Raw genomic sequence first — 10502 nt, 5'->3', positions numbered from 1 at the left:
TTTAACTCCTAGTTTTACTGGGATCAGTTGTCATGGGTTCTTAAAGTATTGTCAATTTTGCTTAAATAATGCCTTTATTATGAATAAAACTGCTCTCATTTAGAAAGGTGTATGTGCCATGGCAAATGGATCAAGATATAAAACTATTCTTTCTGAACAAAATCTGCAACAGGTTTGCAACCAGTTGCTCTCCAGTTTACCCTAAGACAGCCCTATTGTTTTCAAGGGAGATTAACTGCTCCCAGAAGGATGGGACAAACATTGCAAAGAGCATTTCTATAGTGATCTTCAAAAGAAGTAATTGAAGCTAGGGGCTATGCCCAAAGGGCCGTTCATGATTTTTTCATTATCAAGCAGTAGAAAACGCAGAAATCAAGATCTAATTTAATTCCAGTAGGAAAAATATCATACCTAATACACAAAATCACAGGTATGATTGCATTTTAGTTATGTTAGGTCCCCTAACCACCCCACACAGGTTATAAAAGTGCAGCTGGTGAAACTGCGGGACAATAGTAATTTCTTCCTGCAAGGGCCAGATAAAGCAGAAATAATTCTGAAAATTTGAAACCTTTTCTTACAGAATTAGGGAAGGAAGGTAATTTATTAATCTTTCATTTCAAAAGCAGATTTCTGAAGTCTCTGTTCCCAACTTGTTAATAAGTTACTTTCCTATATAAGCAGCGGAAAAAAGGTGAAAACTTACAAAATGAAGGAACACCCATTTGAATGGAAGGAAGATTAATCACTGCAGTGAAGAATACAGCACTGAAAGAACAGTAGAGATCTCCTAACTCTCACTTGTCACGCAAGTGAACAAAAGATGGACAATTTTAAAGTATTTGACCTCTTACATTTTACAATTATTTGCTAAAAAGTGCAGTTCATGACAGATGGCTTGTTTGCTATCGAGGCTGCAATGTGTAATTAAGTACCTGCACTTAGAGATTTAAGATGAAATATTAACTTCTCTACTTCACAGTTCTTGCAAATAAATAGCACTCAACATGCAACACACTAACCTCACAAGGCCATCAGTTGGCCTTCACTGATGAGGAGTAAACAAGAAGACACAGAAAGTAAAACAGTTTATGTTGGTACTTCATGGGCACAGTTTAATCTCTGCTGGGGCTAACGTTCATTGGGACTGCAATTAAATTCTCTTAATGGAAGAGGATTCTTGTGGAAGCTTGTTCAGTGCCAGATCATCATTCCCAATACAGTCCTGTTGCGGAGGCTCATGAAATCAAATTAGCAGGTGATAGATTCAAAAATAAACTTTATTTTAACCAAAATTGTTTAGCAGAAAACTAACTAGAAATGAGGTGTCAACACCCCGACAACATCAGTAAACCACAGGTTCAGGATGGTGTGCGAGGGATTAATACTGCACAGCCGGCTTTAGAAATGAGGATCCAAAATGTGCAGTCACTCACCTATAGGATGAGGGCTTTCAACCTCGAGGAGTTTCCTTGGGCAGCGTCCCAACCCAAGGGGAGAGTCCCTGACCGCAGACCTGCTGCTCCGAGGAGGACCGGCTCCCCTTGCCCTTCGGTGGGGCTCCATTTATACCCTAGTCAAATCTGATCTGTGGTCAGTTCTAATCGGCTGAGGGCCTTAACTTTCTTACTCCTCGCCCGAGGTGTATACATGACCATAATTACTGGCCCAAAGCATGTATGTGATGGTCAGCACTCACCACCTTAAGGGCGCGAAAAGTATGGACGCAGCAGTCTTAATGCCCCCAGTCTTTATCAGGGCAGGTGCACCTGCCACAGGCCCACCTGGGTTTTGTAGGTCTTGGACCTAGTTTCTTGAGAGGCTTCCTTAGGCTCTCTGAAATTGGTGAAGACCGCTGATCAGATGGGCTCCACACATTCAGGTTTCTGCGAGCTGCAGCTCCCTCCTCTGTCCCAGCAACATCACCTACAAAGGCAAAAGGAGCTTAATGCTACATAAGGAAACTGTAGCTTAAAAGTCAGGATGGTAGACCTGAGAGATGCAGCCCACTCCTTCACTTGTAATTGTGAACCACAGCTGAGCTATTATTATTTAAAGCAAAATTCTTCTTTGAAGATGCCAAGTAAAGTTTAATTCTTGTGTTTTTAGGACAGAGCAAATTTTTGATAGAACTGCAATACAGTGCAAATCAAAGTCTCACGTAGCAGCAAGAGGAAAACATGGGATCCCAGATACCAGGGTGCTGGTTTTAAAGAGATCAACCTAAGTTTGCTGTGGGTGGAAACGCCCACTCCAGCCAGACAGCATGGGATACAGTTAACAGTAACAAGGGTGCTGAGAAACACTTAAGAGGACTTTATTTACAAATATCACACAGAAACAATGACTTGTCAATTCAACCACTGAAGTATGCCAAAACTGTTTCTCTTATACACAACTAAAGAAGTCAATTCTCCTTTGGACATCAAACATGAGTTCTCTGGGACACTGCCAGAAGGGCCTTGCACAAAGTAAACCTGATCACTGCTGGATATTGGGTTTAATTTAACTTTCATTTAACATTGGGCATTCATTAACAAACAGAAACCCTCATCTGATATCCTGGGAGATCAGATTAGAAAGTGAATGAGATGAACTGAATCCCAAAGAGAGGGAAGTGTCAGCATGCTTTCCCTTTGCTGCTTGCAACGTGATGAAATTTGAATGGCAAGCAGTGCCACCAATGTATTTTGAACAACTATTAAACACAGAAGCTATAATCTTTTAATTAGTTTCCTCACAGAAAAATGGAGCAAGCAATGTTCAGTACCACTCTGTATCTGGCAGATGGGTTTACCATTCAAGATAATGAAAAAAAATTAATTTTCACTGCGCCTACCCACTGTATACGAGGCTTAATCCTGAAACTGCTATCTATCCTATTATAAGGTGCAAGATTACATATTAATGAAAACATGTGCCATCTCGGCAAATGATGTTCTCATTTCTATTCCAGCCACTCTCAGATGTTGTGTCAAGACAAGGGGCCAAGTGCAGACTCACATGCCATGCCCTGATGCACGACAAGAGTTGCAAATCTACTTTAAAAAGCATCTGGTAAAAGACTGCCTGAAAGGCAAGTCTTCCTGTAGGCGAAAGTCTGCCTCGTTACTGGCTGGGTTGGGTTCCTCCAACCCTCAACCATGGCAGGACATGCACTCCGTGCCAGGCAAGTGGCCTTGCACATTGCCTCATTCTCCCTCTGACCCAAGTTAGTTCCAGAATATTTTGCTAGAACAAAAATTTAAGTGTTTTAACCAGATTCAGAAAACCCACCACCAACTCACTTCCCCTATACTGCCAACTTCTGTCAGTTTAAGAAACAAAACTCTTAAACACTCTGTAGTGACTCCTCAACTCTCACAAGCAGAATTGAGTCCTAAATGTCTGAAATGGAATCACTTCCTCAAGCTTTGCTAAGTCAAATGCTAATTCTTTTATTTTAGTCTAAACATGAAGTGAATCTGTTTAATTTTAAAGAGTATATCATTATAACTGTACTCAGACATTCTAAAAATTATTTAAATCCATGCAAAAAAACTCCCACCAATGTTTATTAGTCAAATTTGTTCCTGTAAATGAATACCAATATTTTGAATGCACCAGTATCACTGGGTTTTAATCATATGAAAAATCTCCCTGTGCACATAAATAAGCCCTATCAATAAGACTGACAGGACTAAGTAAAGAGTTATCAATGTGTACCAACTGTGGATCTGGTTTAATCTGCAGCATCAAGATGGCTTGGTTATCAATATGGAGCAGTGGAAGCAACACTCCCAGCTAGGAATCTTACTTATAAAAGAACTCACAAACAAAATGTGAAGCATAGCAAAGTTTAATACAAAAAAGGGGGTAAACCTGAACCATCCCCAAGAAATGCTAACTTGTTTTTTTACTAAACGGCAGCCTATTCTGCCTTAAAATAAAAGCTTTGAGCAACCTTACAGATAGCAATTCATCTCATTAAGTTCTTTTCTTAAATTCTGGAGAAGAAAAACATGGTTCAGAACTGACAATCATTTATAAATGCTCAGATGCACAGGAAAAATAATCAATCTTAAAGAGAAATGCAATAATTCTTTTCATCTTTATAACAGCTTCATCCTAGCTTAACTCCCCTGGAATTACTCTCAGCTGGCATCAGCATAACAGAAACAGAACCACAATACATTAAAAGAGATTAATAAAAATGCACAACAAATGTATTAACCGTTCAAAAAACCCTGATGTGCGGAAGTGGCATAAGTGGTATAAATCAAAAGGTCTGGCTTGCAGTTCAGGAGTTTGGTTTTAGTAGATATATATGTATGCGCTACATGCTTGAAGCCTGAGGGGATGGCCAGAAGGAGGTGTCTAAATCCAGCATTTCAGGCATTTAATTCAAAGACTTGGATTGTCAAACTCCGTATTAGGAAGCCTTTAACTCTGTCTTACCTTCCTCTCACAGTCACTCCTGATAGAAAAGAGAAAGGAGTTTGCTCCATTTATACAGAAATATTAATGAAAAGGAGGAATTCACACTTCAATAAAAACATACTATTGTGTTAACTCAAGTGGATTTTGACTGATGGAAATTACTCAGCTCAGATGTTTTAAAACTATGCTTGGTATAATCAACTGTGACGGGGGAAGGCGGTTGCGTTCATTTAAAACTTTGATTTGGGAAATGCTTTAAACCCATCTGTCCCCTGGGCTTGTGGCCACGCTATTGCGTCTGTGCATCAAGAGTCCCACACAGGCTGACAGTCATTCACTCAGGTTCGTAGCCAATTCAGAGGGCTTCCAGGAGGATTTCACTGCTCATGTTTCATACTCGATTCACTATATTTGGGAACTACCGTGACTGAAAGGCCAAGCCAAATTCAGCTTTTTCATTAGTCTCAGAGGAGGCTGCTGTTTCTCATGGTGCAGTACTGGACCAAGAGGAACACGCATTGCCCAATGTGCCCTCAGTTTCCAGTTTCTGAGAATCACCTTTGGAAATATTTGCTTTATGTAAAACATTGACAGAACTAAAGCCATGCCAGCCCTGCTGCCCACCCCTCTCACTGCTGAACATACATGCAGTGGCTGCCTGTTGTGGTTTAACCTCAGTCAGCAACTGAGCACCACACAGCCGCTCGCTCACCTCTCCCCCATCCCACCCCCCTGCTGGGATGGGGGAGAGAATTGGAAAAGCACAAGTGAGAAAAATCGTGGGTTGAGATAAGAGCATTTTAACAATTGAAATAAAGAGTAATAACAGTAATAATAATAAAAATATATATATACAAAGCAAGTGATGCATGATGCAATTGCTCACCACCTGCTGACTGATGCCCAGTCAGTCCCCAGGCAGCAGCCCCCCGGCCAGCTTTCCCCAGTTTATGCACTGAGCATGACGTCCCATGGTATGGAATGTCCCTTTGGCCAGTTTGGGTCAGCTGTCCTGGCTGTGCCCCCTCCCAGCTTCTTGTGCACCTCCAGCCTTCTCAGTCGGTAGAGCATGGGAAGCTGAAAAGTCCTTGACCAGTGTAAGCACTGCTTAGCAACAACTAAAACATCGGTGTGTTATCAACATTGTTCTCCTCCTAAATCCAAAACACAGCACTGTACCAGCTCCTAGGAAGGAAATTAACTCTACCCCAGCCAGAACCAGGACACTGCCTTTCCACCAGAGCCTGCCAGCCACACTACACCGGGTCCTGGGTGGGGAATTTACTGAACAGGGACCCTCACCATTCGCACACTGGATCTGTATCAGCACTTACACACCATGCAGTGAACACAAAGAAAGAAAGAATAATTTTCTCCCCCTCCCCAGCAAGTAACACCTTGTTGCATTTCATTCAAGCTCTCCTGGGCAAATGAATGTTACCAACAACTGCAACCAGTGAATAATAAATATTAATAAACCATTTAATTGGAATCTTACTGTAAAGCACTTTCACCAGCACAGCTGGCAAGAGCCCCCTTGAACAAATGCTGTCTGCTTGCCAACTACAACATAGGTAGAATCATAATTAGTCAGCAGAGGCTAAGGACCATACATGTATAAACATCACTGCTGAAGCCTCAGCTTTTCAAAGCATGTATTTAACAGACTGAAATAATTGGGGAATTCTGCCTAAACTTCCCTTCTCTAGCCTTGTCATTTTTGAGTAGGTGCTGGTTATTTCTTAGCATGCACACTACGTGCTAACAGACTCAGACACTGCTCTTGAGCTAAACCAGCACTCTGGGAAAGCACTCCCTCCAGCCTCTACATCCCAGGTCACGTCATCTATGGTTGTCAAAAAAATAGGTCTTTTAAGACCAGTAATGGATTAAACGGTTCATAAATATTGGTTAACTATCATTTCCCTTTACTCAGTTTGACACTGACAGGTCTCTGCCTGCCTCACTCTCTTTTCCTCCAAAGCATTGCTATTTGCCGAGTCAGGAAAAAATCCACCCTCTTCCACCATGCCCCGATCCTTTTCTTAAATAGCAATTTGCCAAAGTCTAGTGACTTCAACAGACCAAGGCATTTGCCCAGAAATCACATTTGCTTGGAAGACTCTGAGCACACTGCAAAAATCTGTATCCCTGTTTTACGCTGGCTGCACAGCACCAGGAATACTTGGTTTACGGGTGGCTGTTACAGCCTTTGTAAGAGCTAAGTGTGGGATTTAAGAACCTTCCCACTGGCGTTAAAAACATGCCTCTAGTCTAAACTATTTTTGTTCTAGTCCTTACTAAAGGATTACATGGGAAAGTATTAAGACTCATTGAAAGAAGAGACCGGACACTTTTTAGTGTGAACTTAATTGACAATCTTTGCTGTAAATTCATTTGTGTATTTTCCCACTTGGATGATTTCCTCAGAGAGCACACTGATGTGGTAATGTGAAGGATGTGTTCCCTCAGCAACCAGAGGACTTCATACAGGACAAGGAAGATGGCCTTCTACTGAGCAGTCATAGGTGAAAGTGAACCATAATTTGTGATACATGAAAAGAACACCCATTTGGATAAATGAATGCCCTCACTTTGAAATTAATAGCATTTTGCAACCCCAAATCTTCTCTTCTAACTGACAGCCACCGTGGTTTTGAAGTGAACAAATTCTCATTTATGTTGGGAGCATGCAGAATACTTTTCCAAATACATTCATTCTTCTACAGTCTTGTTCCTAGTAATTTATCCAAGCCTAGTATGACAACATATTTCAATCATATGGTCAGAGATGAGAAATAAGGCCATGTAACTTCGGAAAATCACACTGAGTGGTAAACAATAGAAACTTAAAGCAATCATTCTGCACAAAATTTGAAAGTGTCAGAAAAGCTACCCAGGCGCAGTCTAAGGGGATGAGCTGGCAAGTAAAAAGGTAACAAGAATAAGCCAAGCTGCCCAGGAGGCCAGTACTGCTAATTTCTTCAGTATCAATGCCCACAGCACATCTCTGCCTGCTCCATTAATGCCACCTGCTGGTAAATCGAAAGATCTTATTCTCAGTGTTGCCTCCTTGGAGGACTTACTGACCTCAGGGACAGAACATGGAGCACCAACAGGGCCAAAGAACATCATATTTGGGAGAGAAAAGACCTCATGGGCAATGCCTATGGGGATCCTAAGGATCACAGACCTATCCACATATCCTCATGAAAGAGAACGTTTAAGTGAAGATGTACTAGATCCTTCATACCTATAACACACTCATCAAGCTCTAGGGCTGCTAGAAAGATCAGTGAGTGCTAATGCATTTTTGAATAAATGCAATTAACTAGGGACTTCCAGTTAATTAATGCTGACATCAAGCTATTCAGAACAGGAGTAACTTTTGCCTGTTGGAATTGGCCTGACAGATCAGACTTTTTTTGCAAAACAAAACACCAAGGGGAAAAAAAAAGTACAAAATTTCTGAAACCGAGAAAAACGCTCAACCTAGAAAATTAAAATGAAAATACCTTGACCTCTGTCCAAAGCCTTACTATGTCAGTTATCACTGTATGTCAATGCATAAAATCACAGCAATGTCTTTTTCTAGAGTATCAAAATAGTTTGCCCAATTCTACAAATTTGAAACAACTGACTGAAACTGAACACGTCAAAATGTTATATGGGACATGCCAACTAATTCTAACATTGGTTGAATTGAACTCTCACGTGAAAACACATCACTACAACAGAGCTACCACGTTAATATGCATTGAGACACTGCAAACACAGCATTGCTACGTCTATCATGAGACCAGACTGCAATTTAAAGAACATCCCCCTGGAAATACAATGAAGTGGGTTAGTGATGGTTACAGAAAAGATAGAGTTCAGCCACCTATACTGAACCACGGTCCCGACAAAACAAGCTCACAGCAAGGGTAATATCCCAAGATAGCTTCCTCATCCTACTAAACCAGCCATTACGCATGGTCTTGATTTTCGCTCTTTTTAATATCCCACTGGCTTATTCCTCCACGACGTTCCTGTTTTGGATGACTTCCAAGATCTACCCAGTTCTTCTCTACCATATCTTCATTACCATTATTTCCTCTAATACGTCTTTAGCACCCTGGCTCTAGTTTCTTCAATTCTCTCTATTCATACAGATCACTCAAGGCTTTATCCTCTCCTTTCTTTCTGGGGCTAAAACTGTTGTCTCTGAAGGACTATGCACTAGTGCTTACAGAAAGGTGATCTTCAGAGACAGTGACATACTGCCCCAAGTGTAAAGTATGTTACAGGTGACCAAAGATCACTGCTGTACAAAATGAACTCTTTGTAGGTGGAGAAAAATCAAATCCAGGCAGCAAAGTAACAGTTGATTTTGATCTCTCTGCACTTTTCAAAGCTAGGTCAAAAACATGAGAATTTATTCCCAATTGATTAACTGATTGACTGACAGTGTTGAAACACCATCTGCATTCAGTATCAGGTTGGGGACTTCCTGTCGTCACCACTGTCATTTTAACGTCACACCCAAACGCACATTGATACATCTGTCAAGGAGGCTGACACACAGCCATTCTACCATCAACATAACTCAACAAGTATTTGAATTAACACTTGCTTGAACTGATTAAAAAAAAAAAACCCTTTACAAGTTTACGTAAACACTATTAAGCCTGTTGTATGTTCACTGTTTGTGTTTTCCTTAGCTTGCACTATGACAGTTTCTCACGCATTTCACTTTCTGGCCACCACAGCTGCTGCACCACAGCTGTAGAATTGCAGGGAATTCCCGACCTAAGCCAATTCCAAGAGAATTTTAAAGCACGGAAAAGTGTCTTCACAGTCTCGTATTTTACGAGATCTACATTTTGTAACTAAAAGGAACGAAGACAGTTTTTTAAGCAGTAATTTCAAAATCCCCTAAAAATACAGTCAAATGAAAAGTGACATGACACAGTAAAATATGAACTATGACGAATAATGACTGAAAGTATAAGGAAAATGCCATGCATTTAAAATGCTATCTATTCCTTCTAACGTCTGTATTTTCAATGACATACCATTTCAGTGACCCTCTGAGCAGAGGCGGTACCTTTCTATCAAGCTCAAATGAGTAACGCTTCTTATTTGGAGGGTATGCATCAGCACTCGGCAGGCCGCCAATATTAGCTTTGTTATTTATGAGCAACTTCTTGCATGTAGCTAACATTGCTAGGGAAGCTCCAAGAATTAGAGTTTCTTTAAAAGACAGATATTTTCCCAGTGGATCTCAACCCACCTTCCATGAAGAAGAATCCCTCCAGAGTTCCTCATTGCCTCAGAAAGTTGGAAGCCAAAACTGAGGTTGGCGGAGAGTGAAGCGCGGCACAGCCCACAGCATGGTAATCGCTTTGAACTGCCTGGCTTTTCATGGCTGCATTTACATTTCTGCCCCTGACACCCATCCTCAACACATACCTGCAACACCTACACCTGATGAAAGTCAACAGAGGGCTATTTCCTATCACAAGTCAATAGACCTGACATGGATTCTGCTCACACTGAAAGACATTTTTATATGCACATGGTACCTTTATGTTCTTTCAGGCACTGACTTGTGAGCTCTTTATACATTACTGGATCATCTGTCTACTCATTTCAGAGCTACCTCTGTTATACAAATATGGATGCGCTACTGCATAAGACTTTTTGCAGCTTTCAGGAGCAACAGGGGTTCCTGCTGCTGGTTCTTTTCCATCTTACTGATTTGTTGATTTTAATGTTCCCACTGTAGAAGAGCTTTGATGACAACAGCAACAGGGTCAGACACATGCTCTTCAACTAATGGAGTAAGTTGACTGATACACGTTGAGGATCAAATAATTATTTAAAGTTAATTTGACTGATAATGTCCTAATTCTAATTTTCATTCACTCATGAATGTGACCAGCTACTAAACATACTCAGTTAAAAGTTGCTCAAGTTACTGTATTGGATCAACTTTTCCAATTTCTCTGAGTACATTTTTAACCAAAGAGACAGTTTTCTTCTCTTCCCCCCTCTCTCTGAGGAGGGAAGAGGGAAAAAGGCTATGTTACAGTTTTACA

The sequence above is a fragment of the Pygoscelis adeliae genome, unplaced genomic scaffold (assembly GCF_000699105.1).
Source record: "Pygoscelis adeliae isolate BGI_AS28 unplaced genomic scaffold, ASM69910v1 Scaffold85, whole genome shotgun sequence".
NCBI lineage: Eukaryota > Metazoa > Chordata > Aves > Sphenisciformes > Spheniscidae > Pygoscelis > Pygoscelis adeliae.
The sequence above is the reverse complement of the archived record's forward strand: the minus strand, read 5'-3'. Positions refer to the sequence as shown.